General features: G+C 40.8%; 34 non-coding genes and 1 pseudogene across 34 annotated transcripts in view; 34 read left to right on the top strand and 1 right to left on the bottom strand.

Annotated features, from left to right (window-relative positions):
* LOC141327677 (5S ribosomal RNA) overlaps nucleotides 1-75 on the top strand; it is a 119-nt gene extending 44 nt beyond the window's left edge. Inside the window, exon 1 of the ribosomal RNA XR_012354956.1 lies at nucleotides 1-75. This exon is cut by the window's left edge and continues 44 nt beyond it. This is a non-coding gene — a ribosomal RNA (5S ribosomal RNA).
* Nucleotides 1-19,695, bottom strand: part of LOC141326063 (uncharacterized) — a 208,060-nt pseudogene that overhangs the window by 89,121 nt on the left and 99,244 nt on the right.
* Nucleotides 877-995, top strand: LOC141327600 (5S ribosomal RNA). Its single transcript, XR_012354884.1, has one exon. It is a non-coding gene; the product is annotated as a 5S ribosomal RNA (ribosomal RNA).
* Nucleotides 1,080-1,198, top strand: LOC141327599 (5S ribosomal RNA). Its single transcript, XR_012354883.1, has one exon. It is a non-coding gene; the product is annotated as a 5S ribosomal RNA (ribosomal RNA).
* LOC141327598 (5S ribosomal RNA) lies at nucleotides 1,994-2,112 on the top strand. The gene has a single exon (XR_012354882.1). It is a non-coding gene; the product is annotated as a 5S ribosomal RNA (ribosomal RNA).
* On the top strand, nucleotides 2,197-2,315 carry LOC141327862 (5S ribosomal RNA). The gene has a single exon (XR_012355133.1). It is a non-coding gene; the product is annotated as a 5S ribosomal RNA (ribosomal RNA).
* On the top strand, nucleotides 3,110-3,228 carry LOC141327596 (5S ribosomal RNA). The gene has a single exon (XR_012354880.1). It is a non-coding gene; the product is annotated as a 5S ribosomal RNA (ribosomal RNA).
* LOC141327595 (5S ribosomal RNA) lies at nucleotides 4,030-4,148 on the top strand. Its single transcript, XR_012354879.1, has one exon. It is a non-coding gene; the product is annotated as a 5S ribosomal RNA (ribosomal RNA).
* Nucleotides 4,233-4,351, top strand: LOC141327676 (5S ribosomal RNA). The gene has a single exon (XR_012354955.1). It is a non-coding gene; the product is annotated as a 5S ribosomal RNA (ribosomal RNA).
* On the top strand, nucleotides 4,436-4,554 carry LOC141327594 (5S ribosomal RNA). Its single transcript, XR_012354878.1, has one exon. It is a non-coding gene; the product is annotated as a 5S ribosomal RNA (ribosomal RNA).
* On the top strand, nucleotides 4,639-4,757 carry LOC141327889 (5S ribosomal RNA). The gene has a single exon (XR_012355158.1). It is a non-coding gene; the product is annotated as a 5S ribosomal RNA (ribosomal RNA).
* LOC141327593 (5S ribosomal RNA) lies at nucleotides 5,560-5,678 on the top strand. Its single transcript, XR_012354877.1, has one exon. It is a non-coding gene; the product is annotated as a 5S ribosomal RNA (ribosomal RNA).
* LOC141327591 (5S ribosomal RNA) lies at nucleotides 5,763-5,881 on the top strand. The gene has a single exon (XR_012354876.1). It is a non-coding gene; the product is annotated as a 5S ribosomal RNA (ribosomal RNA).
* Nucleotides 6,677-6,795, top strand: LOC141327589 (5S ribosomal RNA). Its single transcript, XR_012354874.1, has one exon. It is a non-coding gene; the product is annotated as a 5S ribosomal RNA (ribosomal RNA).
* LOC141327861 (5S ribosomal RNA) lies at nucleotides 6,880-6,998 on the top strand. The gene has a single exon (XR_012355132.1). It is a non-coding gene; the product is annotated as a 5S ribosomal RNA (ribosomal RNA).
* On the top strand, nucleotides 7,793-7,911 carry LOC141327588 (5S ribosomal RNA). The gene has a single exon (XR_012354873.1). It is a non-coding gene; the product is annotated as a 5S ribosomal RNA (ribosomal RNA).
* Nucleotides 8,713-8,831, top strand: LOC141327888 (5S ribosomal RNA). Its single transcript, XR_012355157.1, has one exon. It is a non-coding gene; the product is annotated as a 5S ribosomal RNA (ribosomal RNA).
* LOC141327587 (5S ribosomal RNA) lies at nucleotides 9,634-9,752 on the top strand. Its single transcript, XR_012354872.1, has one exon. It is a non-coding gene; the product is annotated as a 5S ribosomal RNA (ribosomal RNA).
* On the top strand, nucleotides 9,837-9,955 carry LOC141327586 (5S ribosomal RNA). The gene has a single exon (XR_012354871.1). It is a non-coding gene; the product is annotated as a 5S ribosomal RNA (ribosomal RNA).
* Nucleotides 10,751-10,869, top strand: LOC141327585 (5S ribosomal RNA). The gene has a single exon (XR_012354870.1). It is a non-coding gene; the product is annotated as a 5S ribosomal RNA (ribosomal RNA).
* On the top strand, nucleotides 10,954-11,072 carry LOC141327858 (5S ribosomal RNA). The gene has a single exon (XR_012355130.1). It is a non-coding gene; the product is annotated as a 5S ribosomal RNA (ribosomal RNA).
* Nucleotides 11,867-11,985, top strand: LOC141327584 (5S ribosomal RNA). The gene has a single exon (XR_012354869.1). It is a non-coding gene; the product is annotated as a 5S ribosomal RNA (ribosomal RNA).
* On the top strand, nucleotides 12,787-12,905 carry LOC141327583 (5S ribosomal RNA). Its single transcript, XR_012354868.1, has one exon. It is a non-coding gene; the product is annotated as a 5S ribosomal RNA (ribosomal RNA).
* Nucleotides 13,707-13,825, top strand: LOC141327582 (5S ribosomal RNA). Its single transcript, XR_012354867.1, has one exon. It is a non-coding gene; the product is annotated as a 5S ribosomal RNA (ribosomal RNA).
* LOC141327675 (5S ribosomal RNA) lies at nucleotides 13,910-14,028 on the top strand. Its single transcript, XR_012354954.1, has one exon. It is a non-coding gene; the product is annotated as a 5S ribosomal RNA (ribosomal RNA).
* On the top strand, nucleotides 14,828-14,946 carry LOC141327735 (5S ribosomal RNA). Its single transcript, XR_012355012.1, has one exon. It is a non-coding gene; the product is annotated as a 5S ribosomal RNA (ribosomal RNA).
* LOC141327581 (5S ribosomal RNA) lies at nucleotides 15,741-15,859 on the top strand. Its single transcript, XR_012354866.1, has one exon. It is a non-coding gene; the product is annotated as a 5S ribosomal RNA (ribosomal RNA).
* On the top strand, nucleotides 15,944-16,062 carry LOC141327580 (5S ribosomal RNA). Its single transcript, XR_012354865.1, has one exon. It is a non-coding gene; the product is annotated as a 5S ribosomal RNA (ribosomal RNA).
* Nucleotides 16,864-16,982, top strand: LOC141326726 (5S ribosomal RNA). The gene has a single exon (XR_012354078.1). It is a non-coding gene; the product is annotated as a 5S ribosomal RNA (ribosomal RNA).
* Nucleotides 17,067-17,185, top strand: LOC141327673 (5S ribosomal RNA). The gene has a single exon (XR_012354952.1). It is a non-coding gene; the product is annotated as a 5S ribosomal RNA (ribosomal RNA).
* LOC141327578 (5S ribosomal RNA) lies at nucleotides 17,270-17,388 on the top strand. The gene has a single exon (XR_012354863.1). It is a non-coding gene; the product is annotated as a 5S ribosomal RNA (ribosomal RNA).
* On the top strand, nucleotides 17,473-17,591 carry LOC141327671 (5S ribosomal RNA). Its single transcript, XR_012354951.1, has one exon. It is a non-coding gene; the product is annotated as a 5S ribosomal RNA (ribosomal RNA).
* On the top strand, nucleotides 18,393-18,511 carry LOC141327577 (5S ribosomal RNA). Its single transcript, XR_012354862.1, has one exon. It is a non-coding gene; the product is annotated as a 5S ribosomal RNA (ribosomal RNA).
* Nucleotides 18,596-18,714, top strand: LOC141327576 (5S ribosomal RNA). The gene has a single exon (XR_012354861.1). It is a non-coding gene; the product is annotated as a 5S ribosomal RNA (ribosomal RNA).
* Nucleotides 19,510-19,628, top strand: LOC141327575 (5S ribosomal RNA). The gene has a single exon (XR_012354860.1). It is a non-coding gene; the product is annotated as a 5S ribosomal RNA (ribosomal RNA).

The raw sequence follows: 19,695 nt of genomic DNA, 5'->3' as shown, positions 1-19,695 counted from the left end.
TCGGAAGCTAAGCAGCGTCGGGCCTGGTTAGTACTTGGATGGGAGACCGCCTGGGAATACCAGGTGCTGTAAGCTTTTGCCTTTTCTTCACTATTTATATAATATGCTGGCTTTTAGAAAGACGTGTTTTACCGCTCTATTTATTACAATCATTTACATGTATTATAGAGTTTTAAGTGTTTTATATGTTTTTTAGGCCATTTTATTACTCTTAACATTTTAAGTGTATGTGTCTTTAATAAATGGATGGTTGGCCTGTCATGTGACTAGACACATGACAGGAAGCAGGAAGTACAACTGTATAAGAGAGCAGCATGACAAACAAAGGACAGTCACCAAACCGTTGGATTGAGGAGTTGCTAATTTTAGAGCTCACCTTTCCATTCACCACCTGCAAACTTTGGATTACACTTTCTGTGGATTGTATATACACTGGTGGACACTCACATTGGATTTATCAACACACTGGGGTTCTTGGACTGTTTTTAGGGTATGGACAAATGAACTGTATTCTTTTAACAGAGTTTACCTGTTTTTAGGGTATGGACAAATGAACTGTATTCTTTTAACAGAGTTTACCTAGTTTTATCGTGTTGTTTTAAAGTCTTTTATGTGAACCTTGTAAATACACCAAATCTATTTAAACCAATTTTCTTTTATGTCTCATTCTTTTAACCACTAGTCATCTCTCACAGTTAAATCTGACCCCATTTTAGTCTTGTAACTCGGCTGATAAGGCCGATTGTTACACTTTTATGGGAGACCGCCTGGGAATACCAGGTGCTGTAAGCTTTTGCCTTTTCTTCACTATTTATATAATAGGCTGGCTTTTACGGAGGCTGATCTTTAAATAGCCCACTTTTTGGAGCAGCCCTCGCTTATGGCCATACCGCGCTGAGAGCGCCCGATCTCGTCTGATCTCGGAAGCTAAGCAGCGTCGGGCCTGGTTAGTACTTGGATGGGAGACCGCCTGGGAATACCAGGTGCTGTAAGCTTTTGCCTTTTCTTCACTATTTATATAATATGCTGGCTTTTACGGAGGCTGATCTTTAAATAGCCCACTTTTTGGAGCAGCCCTCGCTTATGGCCATACCGCGCTGAGAGCGCCCGATCTCGTCTGATCTCGGAAGCTAAGCAGCGTCGGGCCTGGTTAGTACTTGGATGGGAGACCGCCTGGGAATACCAGGTGCTGTAAGCTTTTGCCTTTTCTTCACTATTTATATAATATGCTGGCTTTTAGAAAGACGTGTTTTACCGCTCTATTTATTACAATCATTTACATGTATTATAGAGTTTTAAGTGTTTTACATGTTTTTTAGGCCATTTTATTACTCTTAACATTTTAAGTGTATGTGTCTTTAATAAATGGATGGTTGGCCTGTCATGTGACTAGACACATGACAGGAAGCAGGAAGTACAACTGTATAAGAGAGCAGCATGACAAACAAAGGACAGTCACCAAACTGTTGGATTGAGGAGTTGCTAATTTTAGAGCTCACCTTTCCATTCACCACCTGCAAACTTTGGATTACACTTTCTGTGGATACACTGGTGGACACTCACATTGGACTTATCAACACACTGGGGTTCTTGGACTGTTTTTAGGGTATGGACAAATGAACTGTATTCTTTTAACAGAGTTTACCTGTTTTTAGGGTATGGACAAATGAACTGTATTCTTTTTAACAGAGTTTACCTAGTTTTATCGTGTTGTTTTAAAGTCTTTTATGTGAACCTTGTAAATACACCAAATCTATTTAAACCAATTTTCTTTTATGTCTCATTCTTTTAACCACTAGTCATCTCTCACAGTTAAATCTGACCCCATTTTAGTCTTGTAACTCGGCTGATAAGGCCGATTGTTACACTTTTATGGGAGACCGCCTGGGAATACCAGGTGCTGTAAGCTTTTGCCTTTTCTTCACTATTTATATAATAGGCTGGCTTTTACGGAGGCTGATCTTTAAATAGCCCACTTTTTGGAGCGGCCCTCGCTTATGGCCATACCGCGCTGAGAGCGCCCGATCTCGTCTGATCTCGGAAGCTAAGCAGCGTCGGGCCTGGTTAGTACTTGGATGGGAGACCGCCTGGGAATACCAGGTGCTGTAAGCTTTTGCCTTTTCTTCACTATTTATATAATATGCTGGCTTTTACGGAGGCTGATCTTTAAATAGCCCACTTTTTGGAGCAGCCCTCGCTTATGGCCATACTGCGCTGAGAGCGCCCGATCTCGTCTGATCTCGGAAGCTAAGCAGCGTCGGGCCTGGTTAGTACTTGGATGGGAGACCGCCTGGGAATACCAGGTGCTGTAAGCTTTTGCCTTTTCTTCACTATTTATATAATATGCTGGCTTTTAGAAAGACGTGTTTTACCGCTCTATTTATTACAATCATTTACATGTATTATAGAGTTTTAAGTGTTTTACATGTTTTTTAGGCCATTTTATTACTCTTAACATTTTAAGTGTATGTGTCTTTAATAAATGGATGGTTGGCCTGTCATGTGACTAGACACATGACAGGAAGCAGGAAGTACAACTGTATAAGAGAGCAGCATGACAAACAAAGGACAGTCACCAAACTGTTGGATTGAGGAGTTGCTAATTTTAGAGCTCACCTTTCCATTCACCACCTGCAAACTTTGGATTACACTTTCTGTGGATACACTGGTGGACACTCACATTGGACTTATCAACACACTGGGGTTCTTGGACTGTTTTTAGGGTATGGACAAATGAACTGTATTCTTTTAACAGAGTTTACCTGTTTTTAGGGTATGGACAAATGAACTGTATTCTTTTAACAGAGTTTACCTAGTTTTATCGTGTTGTTTTAAAGTCTTTTATGTGAACCTTGTAAATACACCAAATCTATTTAAACCAATTTTCTTTTATGTCTCATTCTTTTAACCACTAGTCATCTCTCACAGTTAAATCTGACCCCATTTTAGTCTTGTAACTCGGCTGATAAGGCCGATTGTTACACTTGGATGGGAGACCGCCTGGGAATACCAGGTGCTGTAAGCTTTTGCCTTTTCTTCACTATTTATATAATATGCTGGCTTTTACGGAGGCTGATCTTTAAATAGCCCACTTTTTGGAGCAGCCCTCGCTTATGGCCATACCGCGCTGAGAGCGCCCGATCTCGTCTGATCTCGGAAGCTAAGCAGCGTCGGGCCTGGTTAGTACTTGGATGGGAGACCGCCTGGGAATACCAGGTGCTGTAAGCTTTTGCCTTTTCTTCACTATTTATATAATATGCTGGCTTTTAGAAAGACGTGTTTTACCGCTTTATTTATTACAATCATTTACATGTATTATAGAGTTTTAAGTGTTTTACATGTTTTTTAGGCCATTTTATTACTCTTAACATTTTAAGTGTATGTGTCTTTAATAAATGGATGGTTGGCCTGTCATGTGACTAGACACATGACAGGAAGCAGGAAGTACAACTGTATAAGAGAGCAGCATGACAAACAAAGGACAGTCACCAAACTGTTGGATTGAGGAGTTGCTAATTTTAGAGCTCACCTTTCCATTCACCACCTGCAAACTTTGGATTACACTTTCTGTGGATTGTATATACACTGGTGGACACTCACATTGGACTTATCAACACACTGGGGTTCTTGGACTGTTTTTAGGGTATGGACAAATGAACTGTATTCTTTTAACAGAGTTTACCTGTTTTTAGGGTATGGACAAATGAACTGTATTCTTTTAACAGAGTTTACCTAGTTTTATCGTGTTGTTTTAAAGTCTTTTCTGTGAACCTTGTAAATACACCAAATCTATTTAAACCAATTTTCTTTTATGTCTCATTCTTTTAACCACTAGTCATCTCTCACAGTTAAATCTGAACCCATTTTAGTCTTGTAACTCGGCTGATAAGGCCGATTGTTACACTTTTATGGGAGACCGCCTGGGAATACCAGGTGCTGTAAGCTTTTGCCTTTTCTTCACTATTTATATAATATGCTGGCTTTTACGGAGGCTGATCTTTAAATAGCCCACTTTTTGGAGCAGCCCTCGCTTATGGCCATACCGCGCTGAGAGCGCCCGATCTCGTCTGATCTCGGAAGCTAAGCAGCGTCGGGCCTGGTTAGTACTTGGATGGGAGACCGCCTGGGAATACCAGGTGCTGTAAGCTTTTGCCTTTTCTTCACTATTTATATAATATGCTGGCTTTTACGGAGGCTGATCTTTAAATAGCCCACTTTTTGGAGCAGCCCTCGCTTATGGTCATACCGCGCTGAGAGCGCCCGATCTCGTCTGATCTCGGAAGCTAAGCAGCGTCGGGCCTGGTTAGTACTTGGATGGGAGACCGCCTGGGAATACCAGGTGCTGTAAGCTTTTGCCTTTTCTTCACTATTTATATAATATGCTGGCTTTTACGGAGGCTGATCTTTAAATAGCCCACTTTTTGGAGCAGCCCTCGCTTATGGCCATACCGCGCTGAGAGCGCCCGATCTCGTCTGATCTCGGAAGCTAAGCAGCGTCGGGCCTGGTTAGTACTTGGATGGGAGACCGCCTGGGAATACCAGGTGCTGTAAGCTTTTGCCTTTTCTTCACTATTTATATAATATGCTGGCTTTTACGGAGGCTGATCTTTAAATAGCCCACTTTTTGGAGCAGCCCTCGCTTATGGTCATACCGCGCTGAGAGCGCCCGATCTCGTCTGATCTCGGAAGCTAAGCAGTGTCGGGCCTGGTTAGTACTTGGATGGGAGACCGCCTGGGAATACCAGGTGCTGTAAGCTTTTGCCTTTTCTTCACTATTTATATAATATGCTGGCTTTTAGAAAGAGGTGTTTTATCGCTCTATTTATTACAATCATTTACATGTATTATAGAGTTTTAAGTGTTTTACATGTTTTTTAGGCCATTTTATTACTCTTAACATTTTAAGTGTATGTGTCTTTAATAAATGGATGGTTGGCCTGTCATGTGACTAGACACATGACAGGAAGCAGGAAGTACAACTGTATAAGAGAGCAGCATGACAAACAAAGGACAGTCACCAAACTGTTGGATTGAGGAGTTGCTAATTTTAGAGCTCACCTTTCCATTCACCACCTGCAAACTTTGGATTACACTTTCTGTGGATTGTATATACACTGGTGGACACTCACATTGGACTTATCAACACACTGGGGTTCTTGGACTGTTTTTAGGGTATGGACAAATGAACTGTATTCTTTTAACAGAGTTTACCTGTTTTTAGGGTATGGACAAATGAACTGTATTATTTTTAACAGAGTTTACCTAGTTTTATCGTGTTGTTTTAAAGTCTTTTATGTGAACCTTGTAAATACACCAAATCTATTTAAACCAATTTTCTTTTATGTCTCATTCTTTTAACCACTAGTCATCTCTCACAGTTAAATCTGACCCCATTTTAGTCTTGTAACTCGGCTGATAAGGCCGATTGTTACACTTTTATGGGAGACCGCCTGGGAATACCAGGTGCTGTAAGCTTTTGCCTTTTCTTCACTATTTATATAATAGGCTGGCTTTTACGGAGGCTGATCTTTAAATAGCCCACTTTTTGGAGCAGCCCTCGCTTATGGCCATACCGCGCTGAGAGCGCCCGATCTCGTCTGATCTCGGAAGCTAAGCAGCGTCGGGCCTGGTTAGTACTTGGATGGGAGACCGCCTGGGAATACCAGGTGCTGTAAGCTTTTGCCTTTTCTTCACTATTTATATAATATGCTGGCTTTTACGGAGGCTGATCTTTAAATAGCCCACTTTTTGGAGCAGCCCTCGCTTATGGCCATACCGCGCTGAGAGCGCCCGATCTCGTCTGATCTCGGAAGCTAAGCAGCGTCGGGCCTGGTTAGTACTTGGATGGGAGACCGCCTGGGAATACCAGGTGCTGTAAGCTTTTGCCTTTTCTTCACTATTTATATAATATGCTGGCTTTTAGAAAGACGTGTTTTACCGCTCTATTTATTACAATCATTTACATGTATTATAGAGTTTTAAGTGTTTTACATGTTTTTTAGGCCATTTTATTACTCTTAACATTTTAAGTGTATGTGTCTTTAATAAATGGATGGTTGGCCTGTCATGTGACTAGACACATGACAGGAAGCAGGAAGTACAACTGTATAAGAGAGCAGCATGACAAACAAAGGACAGTCACCAAACTGTTGGATTGAGGAGTTGCTAATTTTAGAGCTCACCTTTCCATTCACCACCTGCAAACTTTGGATTACACTTTCTGTGGATACACTGGTGGACACTCACATTGGACTTATCAACACACTGGGGTTCTTGGACTGTTTTTAGGGTATGGACAAATGAACTGTATTCTTTTAACAGAGTTTACCTGTTTTTAGGGTATGGACAAATGAACTGTATTCTTTTTAACAGAGTTTACCTAGTTTTATCGTGTTGTTTTAAAGTCTTTTATGTGAACCTTGTAAATACACCAAATCTATTTAAACCAATTTTCTTTTATGTCTCATTCTTTTAACCACTAGTCATCTCTCACAGTTAAATCTGACCCCATTTTAGTCTTGTAACTCGGCTGATAAGGCCGATTGTTACACTTTTATGGGAGACCGCCTGGGAATACCAGGTGCTGTAAGCTTTTGCCTTTTCTTCACTATTTATATAATAGGCTGGCTTTTACGGAGGCTGATCTTTAAATAGCCCACTTTTTGGAGCAGCCCTCGCTTATGGCCATACCGCGCTGAGAGCGCCCGATCTCGTCTGATCTCGGAAGCTAAGCAGCGTCGGGCCTGGTTAGTACTTGGATGGGAGACCGCCTGGGAATACCAGGTGCTGTAAGCTTTTGCCTTTTCTTCACTATTTATATAATATGCTGGCTTTTACGGAGGCTGATCTTTAAATAGCCCACTTTTTGAAGCAGCCCTCGCTTATGGCCATACTGCGCTGAGAGCGCCCGATCTCGTCTGATCTCGGAAGCTAAGCAGCGTCGGGCCTGGTTAGTACTTGGATGGGAGACCGCCTGGGAATACCAGGTGCTGTAAGCTTTTGCCTTTTCTTCACTATTTATATAATATGCTGGCTTTTAGAAAGACGTGTTTTACCGCTCTATTTATTACAATCATTTACATGTATTATAGAGTTTTAAGTGTTTTACATGTTTTTTAGGCCATTTTATTACTCTTAACATTTTAAGTGTATGTGTCTTTAATAAATGGATGGTTGGCCTGTCATGTGACTAGACACATGACAGGAAGCAGGAAGTACAACTGTATAAGAGAGCAGCATGACAAACAAAGGACAGTCACCAAACTGTTGGATTGAGGAGTTGCTAATTTTAGAGCTCACCTTTCCATTCACCACCTGCAAACTTTGGATTACACTTTCTGTGGATACACTGGTGGACACTCACATTGGACTTATCAACACACTGGGGTTCTTGGACTGTTTTTAGGGTATGGACAAATGAACTGTATTCTTTTAACAGAGTTTACCTGTTTTTAGGGTATGGACAAATGAACTGTATTCTTTTAACAGAGTTTACCTAGTTTTATCGTGTTGTTTTAAAGTCTTTTATGTGAACCTTGTAAATACACCAAATCTATTTAAACCAATTTTATTTTATGTCTCATTCTTTTAACCACTAGTCATCTCTCACAGTTAAATCTGACCCCATTTTAGTCTTGTAACTCGGCTGATAAGGCCGATTGTTACACTTTTATGGGAGACCGCCTGGGAATACCAGGTGCTGTAAGCTTTTGCCTTTTCTTCACTATTTATATAATATGCTGGCTTTTACGGAGGCTGATCTTTAAATAGCCCACTTTTTGGAGCAGCCCTCGCTTATGGCCATACCGCGCTGAGAGCGCCCGATCTCGTCTGATCTCGGAAGCTAAGCAGCGTCGGGCCTGGTTAGTACTTGGATGGGAGACCGCCTGGGAATACCAGGTGCTGTAAGCTTTTGCCTTTTCTTCACTATTTATATAATATGCTGGCTTTTAGAAAGACGTGTTTTACCGCTCTATTTATTACAATCATTTACATGTATTATAGAGTTTTAAGTGTTTTACATGTTTTTTAGGCCATTTTATTACTCTTAACATTTTAAGTGTATGTGTCTTTAATAAATGGATGGTTGGCCTGTCATATGACTAGACACATGACAGGAAGCAGGAAGTACAACTGTATAAGAGAGCAGCATGACAAACAAAGGACAGTCACCAAACTGTTGGATTGAGGAGTTGCTAATTTTAGAGCTCACCTTTCCATTCACCACCTGCAAACTTTGGATTACACTTTCTGTGGATTGTATATACACTGGTGGACACTCACATTGGACTTATCAACACACTGGGGTTCTTGGACTGTTTTTAGGTTATGGACAAATGAACTGTATTCTTTTAACAGAGTTTACCTGTTTTTAGGGTATGGACAAATGAACTGTATTCTTTTAACAGAGTTTACCTAGTTTTATCGTGTTGTTTTAAAGTCTTTTATGTGAACCTTGTAAATACACCAAATCTATTTAAACCAATTTTCTTTTATGTCTCATTCTTTTAACCACTAGTCATCTCTCACAATTAAATCTGACCCCATTTTAGTCTTGTAACTCGGCTGATAAGGCAGATTGTTACACTTTTATGGGAGACCGCCTGGGAATACCAGGTGCTGTAAGCTTTTGCCTTTTCTTCACTATTTATATAATATGCTGGCTTTTACGGAGGCTGATCTTTAAATAGCCCACTTTTTGGAGCAGCCCTCGCTTATGGTCATACCGCGCTGAGAGCGCCCGATCTCGTCTGATCTCGGAAGCTAAGCAGTGTCGGGCCTGGTTAGTACTTGGATGGGAGACCGCCTGGGAATACCAGGTGCTGTAAGCTTTTGCCTTTTCTTCACTATTTATATAATATGCTGGCTTTTAGAAAGAGGTGTTTTATCGCTCTATTTATTACAATCATTTACATGTATTATAGAGTTTTAAGTGTTTTACATGTTTTTTAGGCCATTTTATTACTCTTAACATTTTAAGTGTATGTGTCTTTAATAAATGGATGGTTGGCCTGTCATGTGACTAGACACATGACAGGAAGCAGGAAGTACAACTGTATAAGAGAGCAGCATGACAAACAAAGGACAGTCACCAAACTGTTGGATTGAGGAGTTGCTAATTTTAGAGCTCACCTTTCCATTCACCACCTGCAAACTTTGGATTACACTTTCTGTGGATTGTATATACACTGGTGGACACTCACATTGGACTTATCAACACACTGGGGTTCTTGGACTGTTTTTAGGGTATGGACAAATGAACTGTATTCTTTTAACAGAGTTTACCTGTTTTTAGGGTATGGACAAATGAACTGTATTATTTTTAACAGAGTTTACCTAGTTTTATCGTGTTGTTTTAAAGTCTTTTATGTGAACCTTGTAAATACACCAAATCTATTTAAACCAATTTTCTTTTATGTCTCATTCTTTTAACCACTAGTCATCTCTCACAGTTAAATCTGACCCCATTTTAGTCTTGTAACTCGGCTGATAAGGCCGATTGTTACACTTTTATGGGAGACCGCCTGGGAATACCAGGTGCTGTAAGCTTTTGCCTTTTCTTCACTATTTATATAATAGGCTGGCTTTTACGGAGGCTGATCTTTAAATAGCCCACTTTTTGGAGCAGCCCTCGCTTATGGCCATACCGCGCTGAGAGCGCCCGATCTCGTCTGATCTCGGAAGCTAAGCAGCGTCGGGCCTGGTTAGTACTTGGATGGGAGACCGCCTGGGAATACCAGGTGCTGTAAGCTTTTGCCTTTTCTTCACTATTTATATAATATGCTGGCTTTTACGGAGGCTGATCTTTAAATAGCCCACTTTTTGGAGCAGCCCTCGCTTATGGCCATACCGCGCTGAGAGCGCCCGATCTCGTCTGATCTCGGAAGCTAAGCAGCGTCGGGCCTGGTTAGTACTTGGATGGGAGACCGCCTGGGAATACCAGGTGCTGTAAGCTTTTGCCTTTTCTTCACTATTTATATAATATGCTGGCTTTTAGAAAGACGTGTTTTACCGCTCTATTTATTACAATCATTTACATGTATTATAGAGTTTTAAGTGTTTTACATGTTTTTTAGGCCATTTTATTACTCTTAACATTTTAAGTGTATGTGTCTTTAATAAATGGATGGTTGGCCTGTCATGTGACTAGACACATGACAGGAAGCAGGAAGTACAACTGTATAAGAGAGCAGCATGACAAACAAAGGACAGTCACCAAACTGTTGGATTGAGGAGTTGCTAATTTTAGAGCTCACCTTTCCATTCACCACCTGCAAACTTTGGATTACACTTTCTGTGGATACACTGGTGGACACTCACATTGGACTTATCAACACACTGGGGTTCTTGGACTGTTTTTAGGGTATGGACAAATGAACTGTATTCTTTTAACAGAGTTTACCTGTTTTTAGGGTATGGACAAATGAACTGTATTCTTTTTAACAGAGTTTACCTAGTTTTATCGTGTTGTTTTAAAGTCTTTTATGTGAACCTTGTAAATACACCAAATCTATTTAAACCAATTTTCTTTTATGTCTCATTCTTTTAACCACTAGTCATCTCTCACAGTTAAATCTGACCCCATTTTAGTCTTGTAACTCGGCTGATAAGGCCGATTGTTACACTTTTATGGGAGACCGCCTGGGAATACCAGGTGCTGTAAGCTTTTGCCTTTTCTTCACTATTTATATAATAGGCTGGCTTTTACGGAGGCTGATCTTTAAATAGCCCACTTTTTGGAGCAGCCCTCGCTTATGGCCATACCGCGCTGAGAGCGCCCGATCTCGTCTGATCTCGGAAGCTAAGCAGCGTCGGGCCTGGTTAGTACTTGGATGGGAGACCGCCTGGGAATACCAGGTGCTGTAAGCTTTTGCCTTTTCTTCACTATTTATATAATATGCTGGCTTTTACGGAGGCTGATCTTTAAATAGCCCACTTTTTGAAGCAGCCCTCGCTTATGGCCATACTGCGCTGAGAGCGCCCGATCTCGTCTGATCTCGGAAGCTAAGCAGCGTCGGGCCTGGTTAGTACTTGGATGGGAGACCGCCTGGGAATACCAGGTGCTGTAAGCTTTTGCCTTTTCTTCACTATTTATATAATATGCTGGCTTTTAGAAAGACGTGTTTTACCGCTCTATTTATTACAATCATTTACATGTATTATAGAGTTTTAAGTGTTTTACATGTTTTTTAGGCCATTTTATTACTCTTAACATTTTAAGTGTATGTGTCTTTAATAAATGGATGGTTGGCCTGTCATGTGACTAGACACATGACAGGAAGCAGGAAGTACAACTGTATAAGAGAGCAGCATGACAAACAAAGGACAGTCACCAAACTGTTGGATTGAGGAGTTGCTAATTTTAGAGCTCACCTTTCCATTCACCACCTGCAAACTTTGGATTACACTTTCTGTGGATACACTGGTGGACACTCACATTGGACTTATCAACACACTGGGGTTCTTGGACTGTTTTTAGGGTATGGACAAATGAACTGTATTCTTTTAACAGAGTTTACCTGTTTTTAGGGTATGGACAAATGAACTGTATTCTTTTAACAGAGTTTACCTAGTTTTATCGTGTTGTTTTAAAGTCTTTTATGTGAACCTTGTAAATACACCAAATCTATTTAAACCAATTTTATTTTATGTCTCATTCTTTTAACCACTAGTCATCTCTCACAGTTAAATCTGACCCCATTTTAGTCTTGTAACTCGGCTGATAAGGCCGATTGTTACACTTTTATGGGAGACCGCCTGGGAATACCAGGTGCTGTAAGCTTTTGCCTTTTCTTCACTATTTATATAATATGCTGGCTTTTACGGAGGCTGATCTTTAAATAGCCCACTTTTTGGAGCAGCCCTCGCTTATGGCCATACCGCGCTGAGAGCGCCCGATCTCGTCTGATCTCGGAAGCTAAGCAGCGTCGGGCCTGGTTAGTACTTGGATGGGAGACCGCCTGGGAATACCAGGTGCTGTAAGCTTTTGCCTTTTCTTCACTATTTATATAATATGCTGGCTTTTAGAAAGACGTGTTTTACCGCTCTATTTATTACAATCATTTACATGTATTATAGAGTTTTAAGTGTTTTACATGTTTTTTAGGCCATTTTATTACTCTTAACATTTTAAGTGTATGTGTCTTTAATAAATGGATGGTTGGCCTGTCATATGACTAGACACATGACAGGAAGCAGGAAGTACAACTGTATAAGAGAGCAGCATGACAAACAAAGGACAGTCACCAAACTGTTGGATTGAGGAGTTGCTAATTTTAGAGCTCACCTTTCCATTCACCACCTGCAAACTTTGGATTACACTTTCTGTGGATTGTATATACACTGGTGGACACTCACATTGGACTTATCAACACACTGGGGTTCTTGGACTGTTTTTAGGTTATGGACAAATGAACTGTATTCTTTTAACAGAGTTTACCTGTTTTTAGGGTATGGACAAATGAACTGTATTCTTTTAACAGAGTTTACCTAGTTTTATCGTGTTGTTTTAAAGTCTTTTATGTGAACCTTGTAAATACACCAAATCTATTTAAACCAATTTTCTTTTATGTCTCATTCTTTTAACCACTAGTCATCTCTCACAGTTAAATCTGACCCCATTTTAGTCTTGTAACTCGGCTGATAAGGCCGATTGTTACACTTGGATGGGAGACCGCCTGGGAATACCAGGTGCTGTAAGCTTTTGCCTTTTCTTCACTATTTATATAATATGCTGGCTTTTACGGAGGCTGATCTTTAAATAGCCCACTTTTTGGAGCAGCCCTCGCTTATGGCCATACCGCGCTGAGAGCGCCCGATCTCGTCTGATCTCGGAAGCTAAGCAGCGTCGGGCCTGGTTAGTACTTGGATGGGAGACCGCCTGGGAATACCAGGTGCTGTAAGCTTTTGCCTTTTCTTCACTATTTATATAATATGCTGGCTTTTAGAAAGACGTGTTTTACCGCTTTATTTATTACAATCATTTACATGTATTATAGAGTTTTAAGTGTTTTACATGTTTTTTAGGCCATTTTATTACTCTTAACATTTTAAGTGTATGTGTCTTTAATAAATGGATGGTTGGCCTGTCATGTGACTAGACACATGACAGGAAGCAGGAAGTACAACTGTATAAGAGAGCAGCATGACAAACAAAGGACAGTCACCAAACTGTTGGATTGAGGAGTTGCTAATTTTAGAGCTCACCTTTCCATTCACCACCTGCAAACTTTGGATTACACTTTCTGTGGATTGTATATACACTGGTGGACACTCACATTGGACTTATCAACACACTGGGGTTCTTGGACTGTTTTTAGGGTATGGACAAATGAACTGTATTCTTTTAACAGAGTTTACCTGTTTTTAGGGTATGGACAAATGAACTGTATTCTTTTAACAGAGTTTACCTAGTTTTATCGTGTTGTTTTAAAGTCTTTTCTGTGAACCTTGTAAATACACCAAATCTATTTAAACCAATTTTCTTTTATGTCTCATTCTTTTAACCACTAGTCATCTCTCACAGTTAAATCTGAACCCATTTTAGTCTTGTAACTCGGCTGATAAGGCCGATTGTTACACTTTTATGGGAGACCGCCTGGGAATACCAGGTGCTGTAAGCTTTTGCCTTTTCTTCACTATTTATATAATATGCTGGCTTTTACGGAGGCTGATCTTTAAATAGCCCACTTTTTGGAGCAGCCCTCGCTTATGGCCATACCGCGCTGAGAGCGCCCGATCTCGTCTGATCTCGGAAGCTAAGCAGCGTCGGGCCTGGTTAGTACTTGGATGGGAGACCGCCTGGGAATACCAGGTGCTGTAAGCTTTTGCCTTTTCTTCACTATTTATATAATATGCTGGCTTTTACGGAGGCTGATCTTTAAATAGCCCACTTTTTGGAGCAGCCCTCGCTTATGGTCATACCGCGCTGAGAGCGCCCGATCTCGTCTGATCTCGGAAGCTAAGCAGCGTCGGGCCTGGTTAGTACTTGGATGGGAGACCGCCTGGGAATACCAGGTGCTGTAAGCTTTTGCCTTTTCTTCACTATTTATATAATATGCTGGCTTTTAGAAAGACGTGTTTTACCGCTCTATTTATTACAATCATTTACATGTATTATAGAGTTTTAAGTGTTTTATATGTTTTTTAGGCCATTTTATTACTCTTAACATTTTAAGTGTATGTGTCTTTAATAAATGGATGGTTGGCCTGTCATGTGACTAGACACATGACAGGAAGCAGGAAGTACAACTGTATAAGAGAGCAGCATGACAAACAAAGGACAGTCACCAAACCGTTGGATTGAGGAGTTGCTAATTTTAGAGCTCACCTTTCCATTCACCACCTGCAAACTTTGGATTACACTTTCTGTGGATTGTATATACACTGGTGGACACACATTGGACTTATCAACACACTGGGGTTCTTGGACTGTTTTTAGGGTATGGACAAATGAACTGTATTCTTTTAACAGAGTTTACCTGTTTTTAGGGTATGGACAAATGAACTGTATTCTTTTAACAGAGTTTACCTAGTTTTATCGTGTTGTTTTAAAGTCTTTTATGTGAACCTTGTAAATACACCAAATCTATTTAAACCAATTTTCTTTTATGTCTCATTCTTTTAACCACTAGTCATCTCTCACAATTAAATCTGACCCCATTTTAGTCTTGTAACTCGGCTGATAAGGCAGATTGTTACACTTTTATGGGAGACCGCCTGGGAATACCAGGTGCTGTAAGCTTTTGCCTTTTCTTCACTATTTATATAATATGCTGGCTTTTACGGAGGCTGATCTTTAAATAGCCCACTTTTTGGAGCAGCCCTCGCTTATGGCCATACCGCGCTGAGAGCGCCCGATCTCGTCTGATCTCGGAAGCTAAGCAGCGTCGGGCCTGGTTAGTACTTGGATGGGAGACCGCCTGGGAATACCAGGTGTTGTAAGCTTTTGCCTTTTCTTCACTATTTATATAATATGCTGGCTTTTAGAAAGACGTGTTTTACCGCTCTATTTATTACAATCATTTACATGTATTATAGAGTTTTAAGTGTTTTACATGTTTTTTAGGCCATTTTATTACTCTTAACATTTTAAGTGTATGTGTCTTTAATAAATGGATGGTTGGCCTGTCATGTGACTAGACACATGACAGGAAGCAGGAAGTACAACTGTATAAGAGAGCAGCATGACAAACAAAGGACAGTCACCAAACTGTTGGATTGAGGAGTTGCTAATTTTAGAGCTCACCTTTCCATTCACCACCTGCAAACTTTGGATTACACTTTCTGTGGATACACTGGTGGACACTCACATTGGACTTATCAACACACTGGGGTTCTTGGACTGTTTTTAGGGTATGGACAAATGAACTGTATTCTTTTAACAGAGTTTACCTGTTTTTAGGGTATGGACAAATGAACTGTATTCTTTTAACAGAGTTTACCTAGTTTTATCGTGTTGTTTTAAAGTCTTTTATGTGAACCTTGTAAATACACCAAATCTATTTAAACCAATTTTATTTTATGTCTCATTCTTTTAACCACTAGTCATCTCTCACAGTTAAATCTGACCCCATTTTAGTCTTGTAACTCGGCTGATAAGGCCGATTGTTACACTTTTATGGGAGACCGCCTGGGAATACCAGGTGCTGTAAGCTTTTGCCTTTTCTTCACTATTTATATAATATGCTGGCTTTTACGGAGGCTGATCTTTAAATAGCCCACTTTTTGGAGCAGCCCTCGCTTATGGCCATACCGCGCTGAGAGCGCCCGATCTCGTCTGATCTCGGAAGCTAAGCAGCGTCGGGCCTGGTTAGTACTTGGATGGGAGACCGCCTGGGAATACCAGGTGCTGTAAGCTTTTGCCTTTTCTTCACTATTTATATAATATGCTGGCTTTTACGGAGGCTGATCTTTAAATAGCCCACTTTTTGGAGCAGCCCTCGCTTATGGCCATACCGCGCTGAGAGCGCCCGATCTCGTCTGATCTCGGAAGCTAAGCAGCGTCGGGCCTGGTTAGTACTTGGATGGGAGACCGCCTGGGAATACCAGGTGCTGTAAGCTTTTGCCTTTTCTTCACTATTTATATAATATGCTGGCTTTTAGAAAGACGTGTTTTACCGCTTTATTTATTACAATCATTTACATGTATTATAGAGTTTTAAGTGTTTTACATGTTTTTTAGGCCATTTTATTACTCTTAACATTTTAAGTGTATGTGTCTTTAATAAATGGATGGTTGGCCTGTCATGTGACTAGACACATGACAGGAAGCAGGAAGTACAACTGTATAAGAGAGCAGCATGACAAACAAAGGACAGTCACCAAACTGTTGGATTGAGGAGTTGCTAATTTTAGAGCTCACCTTTCCATTCACCACCTGCAAACTTTGGATTACACTTTCTGTGGATTGTATATACACTGGTGGACACTCACATTGGACTTATCAACACACTGGGGTTCTTGGACTGTTTTTAGGGTATGGACAAATGAACTGTATTCTTTTAACAGAGTTTACCTGTTTTTAGGGTATGGACAAATGAACTGTATTCTTTTAACAGAGTTTACCTAGTTTTATCGTGTTGTTTTAAAGTCTTTTCTGTGAACCTTGTAAATACACCAAATCTATTTAAACCAATTTTCTTTTATGTCTCATTCTTTTAACCACTAGTCATCTCTCACAGTTAAATCTGAACCCATTTTAGTCTTGTAACTCGGCTGATAAGGCCGATTGTTACACTTTTATGGGAGACCGCCTGGGAATACCAGGTGCTGTAAGCTTTTGCCTTTTCTTCACTATTTATATAATATGCTGGCTTTTACGGAGGCTGATCTTTAAATAGCCCACTTTTTGGAGCAGCCCTCGCTTATGGCCATACCGCGCTGAGAGCGCCCGATCTCGTCTGATCTCGGAAGCTAAGCAGCGTCGGGCCTGGTTAGTACTTGGATGAGAGACCGCCTGGGAATACCAGGTGCTGTAAGCTTTTGCCTTTTCTTCACTATTTATATAATATGCTGGCTTTTACGGAGGCTGATCTTTAAATAGCCCACTTTTTGGAGCAGCCCTCGCTTATGGTCATACCGCGCTGAGAGCGCCCGATCTCGTCTGATCTCGGAAGCTAAGCAGCGTCGGGCCTGGTTAGTACTTGGATGGGAGACCGCCTGGGAATACCAGGTGCTGTAAGCTTTTGCCTTTTCTTCACTATTTATATAATATGCTGGCTTTTACGGAGGCTGATCTTTAAATAGCCCACTTTTTGGAGCAGCCCTCGCTTATGGCCATACCGCGCTGAGAGCGCCCGATCTCGTCTGATCTCGGAAGCTAAGCAGCGTCGGGCCTGGTTAGTACTTGGATGGGAGACCGCCTGGGAATACCAGGTGCTGTAAGCTTTTGCCTTTTCTTCACTATTTATATAATATGCTGGCTTTTACGGTGGCTGATCTTTAAATAGCCCACTTTTTGGAGCAGCCCTCGCTTATGGTCATACCGCGCTGAGAGCGCCCGATCTCGTCTGATCTCGGAAGCTAAGCAGCGTCGGGCCTGGTTAGTACTTGGATGGGAGACCGCCTGGGAATACCAGGTGCTGTAAGCTTTTGCCTTTTCTTCACTATTTATATAATATGCTGGCTTTTAGAAAGACGTGTTTTACCGCTCTATTTATTACAATCATTTACATGTATTATAGAGTTTTAAGTGTTTTATATGTTTTTTAGGCCATTTTATTACTCTTAACATTTTAAGTGTATGTGTCTTTAATAAATGGATGGTTGGCCTGTCATGTGACTAGACACATGACAGGAAGCAGGAAGTACAACTGTATAAGAGAGCAGCATGACAAACAAAGGACAGTCACCAAACCGTTGGATTGAGGAGTTGCTAATTTTAGAGCTCACCTTTCCATTCACCACCTGCAAACTTTGGATTACACTTTCTGTGGATTGTATATACACTGGTGGACACTCACATTGGACTTATCAACACACTGGGGTTCTTGGACTGTTTTTAGGGTATGGACAAATGAACTGTATTCTTTTAACAGAGTTTACCTGTTTTTAGGGTATGGACAAATGAACTGTATTCTTTTAACAGAGTTTACCTAGTTTTATCGTGTTGTTTTAAAGTCTTTTATGTGAACCTTGTAAATACACCAAATCTATTTAAACCAATTTTCTTTTATGTCTCATTCTTTTAACCACTAGTCATCTCTCACAGTTAAATCTGACCCCATTTTAGTCTTGTAACTCGGCTGATAAGGCCGATTGTTACACTTTTATGGGAGACCGCCTGGGAATACCAGGTGCTGTAAGCTTTTGCCTTTTCTTCACTATTTATATAATAGGCTGGCTTTTACGGAGGCTGATCTTTAAATAGCCCACTTTTTGGAGCAGCCCTCGCTTATGGCCATACCGCGCTGAGAGCGCCCGATCTCGTCTGATCTCGGAAGCTAAGCAGCGTCGGGCCTGGTTAGTACTTGGATGGGAGACCGCCTGGGAATACCAGGTGCTGTAAGCTTTTGCCTTTTCTTCACTATTTATATAATATGCTGGCTTTTACGGAGGCTGATCTTTAAATAGCCCACTTTTTGGAGCAGCCCTCGCTTATGGCCATACCGCGCTGAGAGCGCCCGATCTCGTCTGATCTCGGAAGCTAAGCAGCGTCGGGCCTGGTTAGTACTTGGATGGGAGACCGCCTGGGAATACCAGGTGCTGTAAGCTTTTGCCTTTTCTTCACTATTTATATAATATGCTGGCTTTTAGAAAGACGTGTTTTACCGCTCTATTTATTACAATCATTTACATGTATTATAGAGTTTTAAGTGTTTTACATGTTTTTTAGGCCATTTTATTACTCTTAACATTTTAAGTGTATGTGTCTTTAATAAATGGATGGTTGGCCTGTCATGTGACTAGACACATGACAGGAAGCAGGAAGTACAACTGTATAAGAGAGCAGCATGACAAACAAAGGACAGTCACCAAACTGTTGGATTGAGGAGTTGCTAATTTTAGAGCTCACCTTTCCATTCACCACCTGCAAACTTTGGATTACACTTTCTGTGGATACACTGGTGGACACTCACATTGGACTTATCAACACACTGGGGTTCTTGGACTGTTTTTAGGGTATGGACAAATGAACTGTATTCTTTTAACAGAGTTTACCTGTTTTTAGGGTATGGACAAATGAACTGTATTCTTTTTAACAGAGTTTACCTAGTTTTATCGTGTTGTTTTAAAGTCTTTTATGTGAACCTTGTAAATACACCAAATCTATTTAAACCAATTTTCTTTTATGTCTCATTCTTTTAACCACTAGTCATCTCTCACAGTTAAATCTGACCCCATTTTAGTCTTGTAACTCGGCTGATAAGGCCGATTGTTACACTTTTATGGGAGACCGCCTGGGAATACCAGGTGCTGTAAGCTTTTGCCTTTTCTTCACTATTTATATAATAGGCTGGCTTTTACGGAGGCTGATCTTTAAATAGCCCACTTTTTGGAGCGGCCCTCGCTTATGGCCATACCGCGCTGAGAGCGCCCGATCTCGTCTGATCTCGGAAGCTAAGCAGCGTCGGGCCTGGTTAGTACTTGGATGGGAGACCGCCTGGGAATACCAGGTGCTGTAAGCTTTTGCCTTTTCTTCACTATTTATATAATATGCTGGCTTTTACGGAGGCTGATCTTTAAATAGCCCAC

This window comes from Garra rufa, chromosome 2, assembly GCF_049309525.1.
Source record: "Garra rufa chromosome 2, GarRuf1.0, whole genome shotgun sequence".
NCBI classification, from domain to species: domain Eukaryota; kingdom Metazoa; phylum Chordata; class Actinopteri; order Cypriniformes; family Cyprinidae; genus Garra; species Garra rufa.
Note: the sequence above shows the minus strand (reverse complement) of the source record. Positions and strands in the feature narration are given on the sequence as shown.